General features: G+C 46.9%; 1 pseudogene; it reads right to left on the bottom strand.

Moving 5' to 3' along the window:
* The window catches only part of LOC140912858 (up-regulator of cell proliferation-like), a 79,371-nt pseudogene extending 63,467 nt beyond the window's left edge, over positions 1-15,904 (bottom strand).
* Positions 15,905-17,280: the final 1,376 nt, after the last annotated feature.

A 17,280-nucleotide genomic window follows, 5' to 3' on the forward strand; every position in this document is an offset into this window, starting at 1 on the left:
CCCAACGAAGTGTCTGTATTATGCAGTGGACGCTTATAGTAAGTCAGACATTTCAAGAAGTATTTTGGGGAGAGCCGCTGGCTGGTGTCCCTCTGGGTTTACAGGAAATTGGCAGAAGAGAAGAAGTCACGTCCCTAAAGAGCGCACATCATCCCCCTCTCCTGTGACCCTTGGCACCATCACAGGCTCTATTTGTATCCAGTGGTGAACCAAGATGAAACTGAAAGGGTTTAAGCTCAGGTTCAGACTGTCCTTCATCAGAGAGTGTCACTGGCAGGGCAAGAGCAGCTGTTTCGGGACACTGATATCTTTCTGCTCTCCCCCTGCTCCCAGGGACGTGCTCCCAGCCAGGATGCTGGTATGGCAGGGCCAGGTCACTACTGAGCTGTGACTAAGTCTACAGAATTAACAGTTTTCAGAGTAACAGCCGTGTTAGTCTGTACTCGCAAAAAGAAAAGGAGTACTTGTGGCACCTTAGCGACTAACCAATTTATTTGAGCATGAGCTTTCGTGAGCTACAGCTCACTTCATCGGATGCATACCGTGGAAACTGCAGCAGACTTTATATATACACAGAGAATATGAAACAATACCTCCTCCCACCCCACTGTCCTCCTGGTAATAGCTTATCTAAAGTGATCATCAGGTGGGCCATTTCCCACACAAATCCAGGTTTTCTCACCCTCCACCCCCCCACACAAATTCACTCTCCTGCTGGTGATAGCCCATCCAAAGTGACAACTCTTTACACAATGTGCATGATAAACAAGTTGGGCTATTTCCTGCACAAATCCAGGTTCTCTCACATCCCCCCCACCCCCATACACACACACACAAACTCACTCTCCTGCTGGTAATTAACAGTGATGATCAGATTGTGTCTGGCAAAACTGAACTGAGTTTATCAGAGTGGGTTCAGTCCAGACCTAGGCCAATCACATCACTCCCTTTCCCCTCAGGCACAGCCCTGGATCAGTTATTAGCAATCAGGTTAGAGTTCCACTCTTGGGGAGGTGACTCATTTATTAGCCTAGTCAGTCACTAGGGTTGCCAATTTTAGTTAGATGTATTCCTGGAGGTAAACTCCTCATGTTACATATCTTTAATTCAAGATTAATCTTTAATTCCTGGAGACTCCAGGGCAATCCTGGAGGGTTGGCAACCCCAGAGGGTTGGCAACCCTACAGTCAATCTGTAATTATATGCTACTGACACACCTAAGAGATGTGGGGAGTGTTTGTTCCCCACATTTCTAGTCACATGCCATCATGCCATGCAGTAGAGAGTCCTCCTTAACTTGGGGTCTTGAAACAAATGACCTGTTCTTTTATCACTGAGATTAATAACAAAGGGGAAGAAGTTTCAGTCATGTGTGTTGCAGTCGTACCTAGTGACCAACCGAGATCGGGGCCCCATTGTACTGGAAACTATACAAACAGAGGATGGCAGACAGTGCTAGTCTGAGGAACAATTCTAAATAGACCAGACAAAGACAGGGTAGGGGGAAGCGATATAACTCTCAGACAGAACCATCAATGGGATGGCAGCAGACCCCATGTTAGTGCCAGTGGGATGTGTGTTTTTTGGCAGTGGTGGTGCTGGGTTTAATTAGGAAGGGAGAAACTAAACAGAAAGACAAGAGAAGGGAGGATGCAGTGAGGAGGAAGGTCTGAGGGGCAGCAGTTTTGTGATATTACAGTCATTTTCTTTTTATCTCCATTATTATTTGAATCAGGTTCCGCACAGCCCGAGTGCCTCCCTCCCACATTCCCGGCTGCAGTGTACAGCCCAGTGAGCCTTAGCCCTGCTCTGGGGAGTGGGGTACACGAGTAGGACTTAGATTTGCTCTCTAGCTAACACCTATGCTATATATTTTTATTGGAGGTCGTTGGGCTTCTTCACAAGCAATATTATCACAAGCAGTAAGGTATAAACCCTTATAACTGTTACAAAATCTTCCTCTCCAGTCACCCACAAGGGAGAAAGCTTGGAAGCAAGTGCTGTGTTGGAGTTAAAATTTTGATCCCACCAGATCTTTTATACAAATATCCATCGTCAGAGAGTTACATATTAAATATAGACATTGCAGCTGTCACTTCTCTGTCTGCTGGGCTATGGGAGCCAAGAAACCCTTGGCAAACTTCCAGCCATGTTAGACAGAAGAGAGCAGGACCAGCCGGTCAGATATAAACATTTATAAACAGCCTCAGAGTAACTGAGGATTAAGGTTCGTGTTGATGTGATTAGATCAGCCACTGACCTCGCCACTGTTGATCATGACATGCTGTGAACTCACCTGTGTATGTTATTAGTAGGTTTTCACACACTGTGGACCAAAGCAGGGGTGGTCAGGGCTGCTCGTGGGTGGCTCCATCCCTACCTTTGCTGAGAGAAAAGGAGTACTTGTGGCACCTTAGAGACTAACCAATTTTTTTGAGCATAAGCTTTTGTGAGCTACAGCTCACTTCATCGGATGTGTACAGTGGAAAATACAGTGAGGATGTTTTTATACACACAGACCATGAGAAAATGGGTGTTTATCACTTCAAAAGGTTTTCTCTCCCCCCACCCCACTCTCCTGCTGGTAATAGCTTATCTAAAGTGATCACTCTCCTTACAATGTGTATGATAATCAAGGTGGGGCATTTCCAGCACAAATCCAGGGTTTAACAAGAACATCTGAGGAACGGGGGGCAGGGGGGGGGGGAGGAGGAAGGAATAAACAAGGGGAAATAGGTTACTTTTTATGATGACTCAACCACTCCCAGTCTCTATTCAAGCCTAAGTTAATTGTATCCAATTTGCAAATTAATTCCAATTCAGCAGTCTCTCGTTGGAGTCTATTTCTGAAGTTTTTCTGTTGTAATATCGCAACTTTCATGTCTGTAATCGCGTGACCAGAGAGATTGAAGTGTTCTCCGACTGGTTTATGAATGTTATAATTCTTGACATCTGATTTGTGTCCATTTATTCTTTTACGTAGAGACTGTCCAGTTTGACCAATGTACAGGACAAAGGGCCATTGCTGGCACATGATGGCATATATCACATTGGTAGATGTGCAGGTGAACGAGCCTCTGATAGTGTGGCTGATGTTATTAGGCCCTGTGATGGTGTCCCCTGAATAGATAGGTGGACACTGTTGGCAACGGGCTTTGTTGCAAGGATAGGTTCCCAGGTTAGTGGTTCTGTGGTGTGGTATGTGGTTGCTGGTGAGCATTCGCTTCAGGTTGGGAGGCTGTCTGTAGGCAAGGACTGACCTGTGTCCCAAGATTTGTGAGAGTGATGGGTCGTCCCTCAGGATAGGTTGTAGATCCTTGATGATGCGTTGGAGAGGTTTTAGTAGGGGCTGAAGGTGATGGCTAGTTCAGCAGGTGGGTATTGTAGTTGTAAGAATGCTTGATAGTGAAGAAACAGATTGACAAGCCAGAAGAGTACCCAGAAGTCACCTACTACAGGACAGGCCTAACAAAGAAAATAACAGAACGCCACTAGCCATCACCTTCAGCCCCCAACTAAAACCTCTCCAACGCATTATCAAGGATCTACAACCTATCCTGAAGGAGCTCACAAAAGCTTATGCTCAAATTAATTGGTTAGTCTCTAAGGTGCCACAAGTACTCCTTTTCTTTTTGCAAATATAGACTAACACGGCTGCTACTCTGAAACATGCCTTAGAGTGATTTAGCTTAACAAAGAGAAGGTGAAGGGGTGACTTGATTACAGTCTATAAGTATCTAAATGGGGAACAAATATTTTCTCTAGCAGAGATGGTATAACTCGCTCCAATGGATGGAAGTTGAAGCTACACAAATTCAGACTGGGAATAAGTTGTACATTTTTGACAGTGAGGGTAATTAGCCACTGGAACAATTTACCAAGGGTCATGGTGGATTCTCTATCACTGATCATTTTTAATTCAAGTTTGGCCATTAAAAAAAAAATCTGCTCTATGAATTATGGGGCAGTTCTCTGGCCTGTGTTATACAGAAGGTCAGACTAGACTAGACAATCACAATTGTCCCTTCTGGCCTTGGAATCAATGAATAAGCCCATCAGGAACTGATTAAATACTTAGGTTCCTGGGCAGGGTAAAGGGATGTACAGTAGGGAGAGGGCTGATGGGAGTTGTTGTGCCCTCATTAGCAAAGCCATCATACTTGTAAAGTATCCTTTTCCCATGTCTATCTTTCACAGTTCTGTTAAAGTTCTCCACATCTCCTTGCTGATGAAGAATGTAAGCCATACTTACAGGATGGGGGACTCTATCCTGGGAAGGGTACCAATATCCCACCTTCATTAAATAAGTCATTATTGACTAGAGCCTAAGCTACTTACACAGTTTTACTTAGGGTACGTTTACACTTCAAGCTGGGGGTCTGATTCCCAGCTCAGGTAGAGATACACACACTAGCTCTGATCCAGGTTGGGCACTAAAAATAACATTGCTGCAGCAGTGTGAGTGGCAGGAGGGACTAGCTGCCAGAGGATGTGGCTAGCATCGTGGATGGGTGTTTACACCTAGCCACTTGTGCCCCTACGACTACACTCTGGTTTTAGTGCACTAGAATGGGTTAGTGTCCTCGAGCTTGGAATCCTGAAAATGTAGCCAAGCCCCCACTAAAACTTACTGAGGCAACTGCCATTTGAAATCCTGAGTAAGGAGTTCAGGGTTTGAGCCATGTGTCTTTATTCTGTGCTCTGTCAGCATCTAGAGATCCCAACAAAGTGCCTGCTCTGCTTGATATACAGCAAGATCTCAGGCTGTCAGAAATGTAAATCAATTTAAATTTAGTAAATGAGTCAGGAACAGGATATGGAGAGGAAGGTATTTTGGGCAGAGTGGACAAACAGCTTTTCCCAGGGTTTATGGGAAATCACTGCAAGAGAATCATAGAATATCAGAGTTGAAAGGAACCTCTGGAGGTCATCTAGTCCAACCCCCTGCCCAGAGCAGGACCAATCCCCAATTAAATCATCCCAGCCAGGGCTTTGTCAAGCCTGACCTTAAAAACTTCTAAGGAAGGAGATTCCACCACCTCCAAAAAGAACGCATTCCAGTGTTTCACCACCCTCCGAGTGAAAAAAGTTTTTCCTAATATCCAACCTAAACCTCCCCCACTGCAACTTGAGACCATTACTGCTTGTCCTGACATCTGCTATCACTGAGAATAGTCTAGATCCATCCTCCTTGGATCCACCTTTCAGGTAGTTGAAAGCAGCTATCAAATCCCCCCTCATTCTTCTCTTCTGTAGACTAAACAATCCCAGATCCCTCAGCCTCTCCTCATAACTCATGTGTTCCAGACCCCTAATCATTTTTGTTGCCCTTCGCTGGACTCTCCAATTTTTCCACATCCTTCTTGTAGTGTGGGGCCCAAAACTGGACACAGTACTCCCGATGAGGCCTCACCAATGTCGAACAGAGGGGAACGATCACGTCCCTCGATCTGCTCGCTATGCCCCTACTTATACATCCCAAAATGCCATTGGCCTTCTTGGCAACAAGGGCACACTGTTGACTCATATCCAGCTTCTCGTACACTGTAACCCCTTGGCCCTTTTCCGTAGAACTGCTGCCTAGCCATTCGGTCCCTAGTCTGCAGTGGTGCATTGGATTCAGTCAGAAGGATGGGGGTCGATGCCAGCAGGAGGGGACGGCTCTTTCACTGGATGAGAATGTGGGAGGCTTGCAACCCATGAAACGAAAAGCTAAAAATAATGAGGTGTTTTATGAAAGGGGCCCCCGCTGTTACCCCAGCATTATGACTGAGACTGGGGTATGAATGAAGCCCAGTTTGTCCTCCCTTACAGGGGGGATCCCAAGCGTGTGACAAATGCTCCAGACCTCTCCCCTGGAGCCCCACAGAGGGGGAGCTGCAGTGACTGGGGCCTCTTGTACCCAGCTCTTGCCCCACCCTGCGCAGCACCAGAGCCTCCCGCTTCCCCTGCCGGCTCTGGGGCTGGGCCCAGACCCCTCCCTGACCCTGCAGCCCGGGCTCCCAGCACAGCCACAGCCCTGCCCAGGGGTCTGCAAGCCCTGAGGAGCCCTTTATAGCCCCCCCGGCACCCAGGCCAGCCCCTGATTGGCTGCTCCATTATCCTCTGTGCAAATTAGCTCCCACCCCCGAGGCTAATGAGGGCCCAGGTGGCTGTAAGGGGGGAGGGGAGCTTGGCATGTCCTGGGGTGACAGTTAAACCGACACAGCAGAGTCACCCTGTGGAGCTGGGGGTCACTAGGGAAGGGAGGGGGCAGTTCAGGGGGGCTGAGGTGCAGGAGGGGCTGCAGGGGTCAGGAGATGGGTTCAGGGGAGCAGAGGGCGTTGGGGGTTCATACAGGGCTCATTAGGGGGACTGAGGAGGGGGCCAGGATGGGGGAGGGGCAGAGTCCAGGCATTGGGTAGATTTGGGGGGCAGAGTTGAGGGGATTGTTGAGGAGGGGGAAGTTCAGGGGCAGTTTACAGGGGTCAGTGTTGGGGAGGGGGAGAAGTTCAGGCTGATCCCCTCCCTCCCCAAGGCAGGGCTGTGGGGCACAAACTGGCTTTATTAGCAGGCAAGGACTTTCTCCTCCTCCCAGCCCCATGCGGTTTGGGGCTGGGGGCACAGAGGTTGGAACAGGGGAGGGGTGTTATCAAGCCAAAGGGCGGGGGGTTGTTTGCTTCAGGGCAGGGAGCAGAATGGGGCGGGTGCCGTCCAAAGGGCAAGCGAAGGAGATGGAAGCAGGAGGCGGCAGGTGGCAGTTCAGGGGGCATGAGGGGCAGGAGGGGGAAAAGGCTTTTTGGGGGTCACTGAAGGGCAGGAGGTGCAGGGCGAGGCAGGGTGTCAGGAGGCAGAATGCTTCCCCCTGCCCCCCCCCAATTAGCCCAGCTGGGCCCCTCTGCCCTGGGGTGGGGAACTCCCAGGGGCTGCTAGGGTGCCCAAATAGCAAGTTTGAAAAATCGGGACAGAGTGTGTGTGGGCTAATAGGCACCTATACAAGAAAAAGCCCTGAATATTGGGACATCTGGTCACCCAAGCCCCTGCAGCGTCCCTGCCCCAGGAGACCTGTTGCCCCATTGCCCCCAGGCCGAGCTGTGGGAAGGGAGACCTGAGCCACCCAAAGGAGGGAGGCCGGAGAACCTCAGTGCAGCAGCAGGAGGGGAGAAGGGCCCAGTGCTGGGAGCAGCGGAGAGACAGAGCCCATATGTGAGGTGTAAGAATTGGATGGGGAGAGGTGGGAATTAATGATCACCTGGAGAGTGGGAGGCCCTGAGTGGCAACACTAGGATTGGTCGCGTTCTGTGTGTTTATTATTGACTTGGAATAATGGACTAAAAACTTGAGATAGGAAAACTTGCCCGGGACACCGAATTCTTTTGTTTGGGTGGATTGTGAGGAATTTCAAAAAGAGCTTGATAATGTCAGGCAACATTCAATGCGTCTGTGCAAGGTGCTGCCTTTCAAGAAGGCTGACTTAAGAAAATTCAGGGAGTTGGTAGGTAAGATCCCTGGGTAGCAAGTCTAAAGGGAAAAACAGTTCAAGAGTTGGCAGTTTTTCAGAGACATTATTACTTGCCTGTAGCAAGGCGAAGGCTCACCGGCATAGCGCCTCCTGCTGGTCATCTTGGAAGTCAGCTCTTCAGCACTGGGAGCCCCCTCTGCAGGCTGGTGTCTTGCCTGCCTTAGGGCCCCCATATCCCTCCTGGACCTCGGTGCCCCTTTACCTTGGGGTGCTGCCCCCTAGCTGTACCCCCACACTCTGGGTCTCCCCTCCCAGGGGAACCCCCAACCCTCTAAACCCACCTTGCCTCAGTGGCTCCTGCAAGTCATCATCTAGCCGCTGCTCACTGGAGCAGACTGCAGTCTGTAATGGCCACTCATCATTGGCAAGGGGGTAAGATCTGCTGCCTTTGCCTATCCCCAGGCTGCCCCTCTGCCTCCCCAGTACCTTTCTTAGGCCTTAGCCTGGGGATTTACCAGGCTGCTGCTCCCCAGCTCCCTTTGCCCTTTCCCAGCACTGCTCCACTTCAGGTACATTGCTCCCAGGCAGCTAGCCCTTCTCCCTCCAGGGCTAGAGTGATACTCCTCTCACTTCTGGCCCCAAGCCCTCTTATAAGGGCCAGCTGGACCCTGACTGAGCTGGCCACAGCTGTGGCTGCTTCCCGAATCAGCCTAGCCCAGCCACAGCCCTCTCTAGGGATGCTTTTAACCCGTTTTACTGGAGTGGGGCAGTTGCCCCACTACAAGGCCTAAAAGCAAACTATTCCACTGCATAGGAAAGATAGGAAGTATAGCCAGAGACCATGCTGGCTTAACCAGGAGATCCTCAATGATCTAAAAATCAAAAAATTGTTGTACGTAAAGTGGAAACTAGGTCAAATTACGACAAAGGATGAACATAAACAACACAAGTATGTAGGGACAAAACGAGAAAGGCCAAGGAACAAAACAGATCATAGCTAGAGACATAAAGGGTGACAAGAAAACATTCTACAAATACGTTAGAAGCAAGAGGAAGATCAAGGACAGGGTAGGCCCATTACTCAATGAAGAGGGAAAAAAACAATAACAGAAAATGTGGAAATGGCAGAGGTGCTTAATGACTTCTTTGTTTCAGTGTTCAAGAAGAGGGTTAGTGGTAATTGGACATCTAGCATACTGAATGCCAGTGAAAATGAGGTGGGATCTGAGGATAAAATAGGAAAAGAACAAGTAAAAAATTATTTAGACCAATTAGATGTCTTCAGGTCACCAGGGCCTGATGAAATGCATCCTAGAATACTCAAGAAGCTGACTGAGGAGACATCTGAGCCATTAGTGATTATCTTTGAAAAGTCATGGAAAATGGGAGAGATTCCAGAAGACTGGAAATGGGCATCTATAAAAAGGAAAATAAGGACAACCTGGGGAAATACAGACCAGTCAGCTTAACTTCTGTACCTGGAAAGATAATGGAGCAAATAATTAAGCTCTAAATTTGCAAACATCTGGAAGATAATCAGGTGATAAGTAATAGTCAGCATGGATTTGTCAAGAACAAATCGTGTCAAACCAACCTGATAGCTTTCTTTGACAGGGTAACAAGCCTTGTGGATGGGGAGAAGCAGTAGATGTGGTATATGTTGACGGTAGTAAGGCTTTTGATGCAGTCTCACATGACCTTCTCATAAACAAACTAGGGAAAGACAACTTAGATGGAGCTACTATAAGATGCGTGCAAAACTGGTGGAAAACCATTCCCAGAGAGTAGCTATCAATGGCTAACTTCCTGTCAGGGTGGTTAAGCACTGAAATAAATTGCCTGAGGGGTTCTGGAATCTCCATCAATGGAGATTTTTAAGAGTAGGTTAGACAAACACCTGTCAGGGATGATCTAGATGATGCTTAGTCATGCCATGAGTGCAGGGGACTGGATTAGATCAGTGGTTCTCAGCTGGGGGTCAGTGAGCCCTTTCAAGGGGGCCGCGGAGCCCCACGGCTGAAACCTGGAGCCCCAGTGCTGAAGCCTGCCCCCCCCTTCCCCCTAAGCCAGGAGCGGTGCGGGTCTGAAGCCAGTGGGCCCCCTGCTGTAGTTAGGAGCGGCGCGGGGCTGAAGCCCGTGGTGCCCTCCCCATCCCCCGCAAGCCGGGAGTGGCGCAGCCAGAAGCTAGGTGGGGCTGAAGCCGGCAGGGTCCCCACATCCCCTCCTAGCTAGGAGCAACGCGGTGCTCGAGCCGGCAAGCCTACCCTCCCCCACAAGCCAGGAGCAGCGGGGAGGCTGAAGCCGGGAGTCCCAGTGCCTTGCCCCTGAAGCTGGGCATTGCACTGGAAGCCCCCCTGCCTGCATACAGCCCATAGCTACCCCCTGCCTGCACCCTGAGCTACCCCCTGCCCATACACAGTCCTTAGCTATCCCCTCCCTGCACCCTGAGCTACTCCCCTCATTTCACACAGCCCCTAACTAACCCCCTGCCTGCACCCTGAGCGGTTTTCAAACCTTTTGAACTGAGTCCCCACTTTGAGATATATTTTTGGTTGCATCGCCCCAGAGCACAGACAAGCTGGGTGCCCTCCTGAGTGAGTCAGGGGGTGGAGATGGCACATCCTCCCTGGACCCTGCTCTGTGGAGATGGGATGAACCATGCCAGGCATTCCTCCCCCCGCCCCCCCAAAAAATAGAAGTAAAACTATGCCTATGCCCAAGTGTGTCCCCTTGGCCTGGAGCCCACGCTTCCCCCCTGCCGGGCCCTATTGTTTTTATAGGATGTTGAATGGGGTCTCAGCAAGAAAAAGGTTGAGAACCCCTGGATTTGATGATCTCTCAAGGTCCCTTCCAGTCCTATGATTCTATGTGGAAAGGAACAACTGAAACCGGGTGACATGGGCAAATCCACTGAGCAGCTGGGCTGACAGATAGAGTACGGCAACTGCGTGGCATGTGGCAATGAAGAGAAGAGATTCCCCCGTGGGACAGTAGACGGAGCCACTGCCCAATCCAGCTACACTCACAGCCCCACTGTCGAGAAGAGACTCAGAGAGGGAGTGTCATGGTTTGGGGTCACTGCAGAGAGTTTGGGCCATCAGTGTTGTTACTGGGGATTTCTAACGCTACATATTTCAGTCTGTTTGTGTGTGTGTGTGTGTGTGTGTATAGTTATCTAATTTCCCTTGTAACTGTGGAAACTCCAGTCTTTGGGTTGGGGTTTAACTGCTTCACCTGAGGGTTGCTCTGTTGACTCCAGAGCTGGCCCTGCCTATCCCACCACAGCGGTTACTAACTTGTGCCCCATTGGGTCTCCACCCCATCCCCCCCAGTGATAGCTCAGGGCTCCGTGAAATTTTCTCACTGTTTAAGTGAGAAAACAAAGCCCGTTTTTCATGAGGTCAGTCATTCTTATCAGCATCAGGCCTCTCAGAAGGGCTAATTTAAATGTTAAGGGTTCCTGCATCACTTGGGATCTTGGGTTTGTTCTTTGGAAGTATCACATCTCCTGAAATGTTTGCTGACCTCACCCACTATCCTTCCTCTCAGGGCTAAATAAAACAAAAAGTTCCAAGGCAACATTTCAAAATAAATAAGCCAGCACAAAAAAGTCCGTTCCCAAGTTTATTTTGTTTAACTGTAAATGGTTTTCTGTTGCTTCTTATGCGTGATTACATTAAAACAAGAATACTAATTTCTTAATGCACAATAGGGAGAGTAAATGACAGTCATGCTCTAAATATAGCAGTTTAATTGTCTTCAACGGATTCTAATTGTCTTCAACTAAGCTATTGCTGGAAATGGCCAGGTCCTGCTGCAGCTCTTTGCAAAAGCTGTCTAAAAAGGCAGAAACTGTGTTATTGTTTTTATTTATGGAGTTTTTCAGAATTCCCTTGATTTTATTTATTATTCTGGATAGAATCCCTTTCTCCAAATCTCTCAAACTTGCCTTCCCTTCATAGTGGTCTATCAGACATCTCTGTATCCAGGATTTGACAAACTCTTCATAGTTACTTATCTATTTCACATAGTTGTCAAAGTTCATCTCTTCCAGCAGCTTCTTTAGCAAAAAGAACTGAAAGAAGCTTTGGCTGGCGTATTCAAGGGCCTGTTCACTGCTGAGAAAATTGTCAACTATTTCTAGTCCGAGCCTTTTGTTGACATAACCCACCAGGGCAGGTTTGAGACACTGATCGCAGAAATTCCTCACCCTTGTTTGGCTTTCCTTCTTTTCCAACTAGAGATCAGTAAATATGGAGAAATAATGAGGTTTCAGCTTCTCCAGATGTTGCTGAGGATCATTTTCTTTGATAAAATCTTCATGCATCTTCTGAAATGCCAAGCTGCTTCCCCCAAAACGTGACGCTTCAGGTCAACTTCAAACAAAGGAGAAGTGTGAAGTTGCTCAATCTCCTCCTCTTTTAACCTCTCATTAACCATATGCAGCAGTTCTCCACAATAGGTTTCATCATAGTCTGTTTTGGATTTAACTTTTTCTTCAATGTATTTCTTGCATTCAGTCATTAAAGATAGAGCAAACTCTTCAGTTTTACAGTAACATTCCTGTGAGAAGTATTCTGCAACTGCTCTGGTCCATTTTAAGTTTAAGTACTCCTTCTTCATTGTGAAAGACTTCATTCTATAATCCAGCAGGCTTTTTGCATGTTGTAGTATCTGTCTGACAGCACCCGCTCTGTGCTTCAGATCCTTTCTCAGCTGGAGATCCATATCTTGAACAACTTGACGTTTCTGTAAAGTACAGAGCGTTAACTCTGACAAGGTTTCTCGCCACATCGTTTCAAATTCTTTTTTCAGTTTCTCATGGTCTAATTTATCTTCTCTGTTTCGGTATTCAGCCAAGAGTCTGTCAACTTCCCCTTCAATTTTCTGCTTGTACTCAGACTGGATATTGTCTATCTTGTGCTGTCCTCTTCGTATTCGAATTGCTTCCTTACAGTTACTGGTTGAAGAATTTTCAAGTTCTCTTTTGAGGCTATTTGCGCTCCTTTTGAAATCTTCTCTGTACTTTTCTATCAGGTTCAAATTTGGAGCTTCACTTTTAAAATACTGTTCTCAGTTATTCAAGAGCTTCTGTTCTCCCTGCTGTAGCTTCCCTTGTGCTTCCATTTTTAAGCTGTGAAAGAGATCACCCTCTAGTGTCTCTGGCAGCTGATTCTGGATAAAAGTTTCTTTTTCAGATATCCAGAGATACATCTCCTTGCGGAAACCCCATTCCCATTCAGAATACTTCATAGACAGCTGGTGATAGGCTTCAGCTACAAGGCTATTTCTAAAGCTAAAGATGAAGTTCTCATGTTTCACTGACTTCCACAGGCTCTTCAACCATACAATAAAATCAGGAATATCCTTTCCAGCTCTTTTCCGTGAACGGTTCTCTATGAATTCAAACAGGTATTTCTTTAGCTCACACACACTCTCACTGTATCCAGTGTTTACGGGAGCCATGGGAGGGACTCCATGCCGCAAGTCAGGCATGTACCAATTGTGTTTTTCTGGGTCATACTCCATAATATCAGAAAATGCCATTTCCCTGCTTTGCTTTTCCATCCTTGCTGCAGCTTTGGTCATTTCATTCAGCTGCTCCAGGAGGTGTTTCCTGTCCCTCATGTTTTGATCATGAGCAGACACATCACTGACATTCTGGTGCACAAACTGGCAGTTTGGCTGTTATCCTATTTCCTTCATTCTGAGAAATGCATGGACCACAATTTGCAGAACATCCTTCATTTCTGTGGCATTCTCCATGGTCATGTTAACGATGGTGATGTCACTCAGTCCAATCACCAGGGTGGCCAGCTCATTGTCATGTTGATAACTGTCTTCCAGTGCTGTTAGTTCAGGGGCCTTCAGACCTTCAGTGTCTATCACCAGGATGAAATCACAGCCAAGCAGCTCCTGAACAGCTTCTGTAACTTTAATGAGTGTCATGAACGCTCCTCGCGTACATCGATCGCTACATTGATCAACTGCAGGCAGAACATGGTGTTGAGAAGAGTGGATTTCCCAGTACTCTGCACTCCCAGCACTGTTATAACCACCATTCTGGATCTACCCCCTAGTCTGATATGGAGATGAGTTAGAACATCTACTACCCAGCTCATGGGGATGTTGGAGGCATCTCCATCGATCAGCTCCACAGGAAACCCTTCCAGCATCAGGTCAGCTGCTGTGCATGGGAGATGGGAGAATTGTCTTTGGCTTTCTTCCATTTTCCCTTCTTTAACCATTGAGCATTCAGCGTCATAGAACTGTCCCAACTCACGCATGAAATGCTCCACCCCCAAGGAACTATCAGATATTAATTTATCTAATTCCTCCAGCTGTTTTCGGTCCACTCCTGGAGTTTCACATTTCTCTTTATAGTCTGCCCACATTTCAGAAAGATTCCCCCTAGCAATATTATCCAGGCTAAATTTCATCCATTTCAGAAAGTAATGTTTCTCCACTGGATTCAACTGTACTATTCCATTGATAAACTTAGTCAAACCATTAGTACGGTCACACTGATTCTGCTGTCTACGTATTTCTAACCATTTCTGTTTCAGTGCAGATTTATAGTCTTCAATGGCCACGTCCCCTTGCCTTTTCATTTGGCACATCTCTTTTTCCAATTGAGCCAAGTTTTTCCATGGGTCTCCTTGCAGGCTCAGCATTCCCCTTTTGTATTTCGCCCCATCTCTTATTTCTGCAGTGATTTCTTCAGTATATTTCCTCGCACACTGACATGCCTGACACTCCTCATCCACCTGGATTCCTAGGTCACGTGCCGTCACAGCCATGGCTTCCAAACTCACTGTCTTCGGAGATGAATTCACTATGGTTCCTATGGTGGACTTCACCTTTTTCCACAAATCCTGCATTATTCATGGTACTATCTTTCACCAGTACTAGTGATTTGCTCAGTTTCAACACTGAGGACAGCTTATTAAGAAATCCCAGAGTTTCTTTGGGTTTCTTATTCTTGCAGTTGAGGATGAAGTAATATTTAGAGCTGGATTTTTTCAGAGATGATAACAGCTCGTATTCTCTCTCACCGATGCTCTCGGTAACTATGAACACTGCGGAGGAGACCGCTGTTAAAAAGCTAAACTGTAGCCAGTGGGACTCAATGTCTCCGTGCAGATTTGTAACTGCAATGGGTTCTGGGAAAAGATCAGAAATTTCCGTCCCCCCAGGGAAATACCAGGAAATCTCAACCAGCCCATCTGCGATTTTCTGAAGGAAGTTCCCAGACTCCATGTCCCAATGGATAAAGAAATCGTGGTGCTGCTGGGAGGGGCTGAGAACCTCATTGAGGAGTTGGGACTTGGAGAAGCTGCAGCTCCCCATCCACAGAAAAGAAATCATTGGCATTTCTGTGAGCACCAGGCTCTCCTCTCTGAACCCTCTGCTCTGTGCCAGGGAGTGCGGCCTCCACTTCCTCACAATGTCCCTGATGACCCACAGTAGTAGGGTGCCCTTGGGGGTGTTGAGGGTGGGTAGCAGCAGAGGGAGGGCAAATGGCACATGGACATTTTGGACAGGATCTCCTGCTGTAGGAAACTGAGCAAAGCAGAACAGCACAAAGAACATCAAGAGATTGCAGAGAAACTTTCATCTCAGTGTCACTAAAACAGAAAGTGCCATCAGTATGCAGTTTCTCCTCATAATCATCCATTTCTTCTGCAGGAGCCTTGTGCCCAATGCTTGTATTTCTGGCCGTCCCATTCAGAGCCATGACCTTCCTCAGGAAATGCCATGGTAAATCACCTAATGCCTCTGGAATCCTGTTCTTGATGCTTTCTGGGCAGATCTCCAAAACATCCCTCAGCCTGATCTTGATGCTTCTGTGCTTCTCCAGGTTTAATCTGGACAGAACATCTTGAAATACTTTACTTCTTTCTGCAGAAGGAAGTTAAAACAAACCAAAATTTCAGAGTAGAAAATGGTGACTTTCTATACAGTTTACTCATTCCATAGACAGCCTGATGTTTGTAATTTAAAGAAAAGCAGTACCCAGTAAGTAACAGATGACTTATACATCCTGGGTTCAATTCTTCTCTTACTTATATTGGTATAACAAAAATGAAGCCAATGGGATTACTTCCATGCAAATAAAACATAGTTCTGGCCCACTTTGAACTCCACTAGGTTGGTTTGCATTGTTTGATCCCAATCCTTATCCTCAGCGCAGTGCAGAGTCCACTTGAAAATGGCTTAAGTGGCCAACTGAGAATTTCCTAGAAAATCTTCCAGTATAACCAGCTCTATGACATCCCAGCTCACAGCTACTGGAGGAGGGGGCATAGACTCAGGACCCTGTCTCTGTGGTGATCCCAGAAGCTGGAATGATCCCTTGGCTGCTCTAAGCTGCTGCTCAGGATCAGACTGGTGCCTGGCAGTCTGAGGATCAGGTGGCTGTGATGGTAGCCTACACCCGTCACCCTGAGCTGTGCTGGGCATCAATGGCTCATCCGGAGGATCTGACCCTTTATTTCCCTTTCAGCAGTCAGTGCAGATTACACCTTCTGGGAAGACTTATTTTTGATTTTCTTCATATCTTCCTCCATCTCTTTGCTGGGACATGTCTTTTACAGGTGTAGCTAACAGCACTGTGGCTTTGCTTACTTCCCAGCGACCAAATCAGTCCCTTCACTCACGCTACTTCCTCTCTCCTTTTGGGGAGCTGTGAGTACTGTCATTACTTACAAAGCAAATTTACCCACATTGCAACATGGGGAGCTAATGCTAAGACACCTCCAGGCCAGTCCTGGTATGGTAATGTCTCCAGTGCAGTGTTAGGGTATTTGGACCTGATAAACAATTAACCCATTTATTATGTGTTATAGAGACATTATTAAGGTCACAAGAGCAAACTATTCCACTGCACAGGAAAGATAGGAAGAATGGCAAGAGACCACCCTGGCTTAACCAGGAGATCTTCCATGATCTAAAAATAAAAAAAAAAGAGTCCTACAAAAAGTTGAAACTAGGTCAGATTACAAAGGATGAATACAAACAAACAACGCAAGAATGAAGGGGCAAAATTAGAAAGGACAAGGCACAAAAGGAAATCAAACAAGCTAGGGACATAAAGGGTAACAAGAAAACATTCTACAAATACATTAGAAGCAAGAGGAAGACCAAGGACAGAGTAGGCCCATTACTCAAAGAAGACAAAAAAGCAATAACAGAAAATGTGGAAATGGCAGACGTGCTTAATGACTTCTTTGTTTCGGTTTTCACCAAGAAGGTTGGTGGCGATTGGACGCCTAACATAGTGAACACCAGTGAAAATGGGGTAGGTTCAAAACAGGAAAGAGTAAGTTGAAAATTACTTAGACAAGTGAGATGTCTTCAAGTCACTTGAGCCCAATGAAGTGCATCCTAGAATACACAAGGAGCTGACTGAGGAGATATCTGAGCCATTAGCTATTATCTTTGAAAAGTCATGGAAGACGGGTGATATTCCAGAAGACTGGAAAAGGGCACATATGGTGCCTAACTATAAAAAGGAAAATAAGGACAACCCAGGGAATTACAGACCAGTCAGCTTAACTTCTGGACCCGGAAAGATAATGGAGCAAATAATGACGGAATCAATTTGCAAACATCTAGAAGATAATAAGGCAATATGTAATAGTCAGCATGGATTTGTCAAGAACAAATCATATCAAACCGACTCGATAGTTTTCTTTGACAGGGTGACGGCCGTGTGGATGGGGGGAAGCAGTAGATGTGGTATATCGAGACTTTAGTAAGGCATCTGATATAGTCTCAAATGACCTTCTCATTAAAAAACTAGGAAAATACAACCAAGATGGAGCTATTATAAGGTA

Source organism: Lepidochelys kempii, chromosome 6, assembly GCF_965140265.1.
Source record: "Lepidochelys kempii isolate rLepKem1 chromosome 6, rLepKem1.hap2, whole genome shotgun sequence".
Lineage (NCBI taxonomy): Eukaryota > Metazoa > Chordata > Testudines > Cheloniidae > Lepidochelys > Lepidochelys kempii.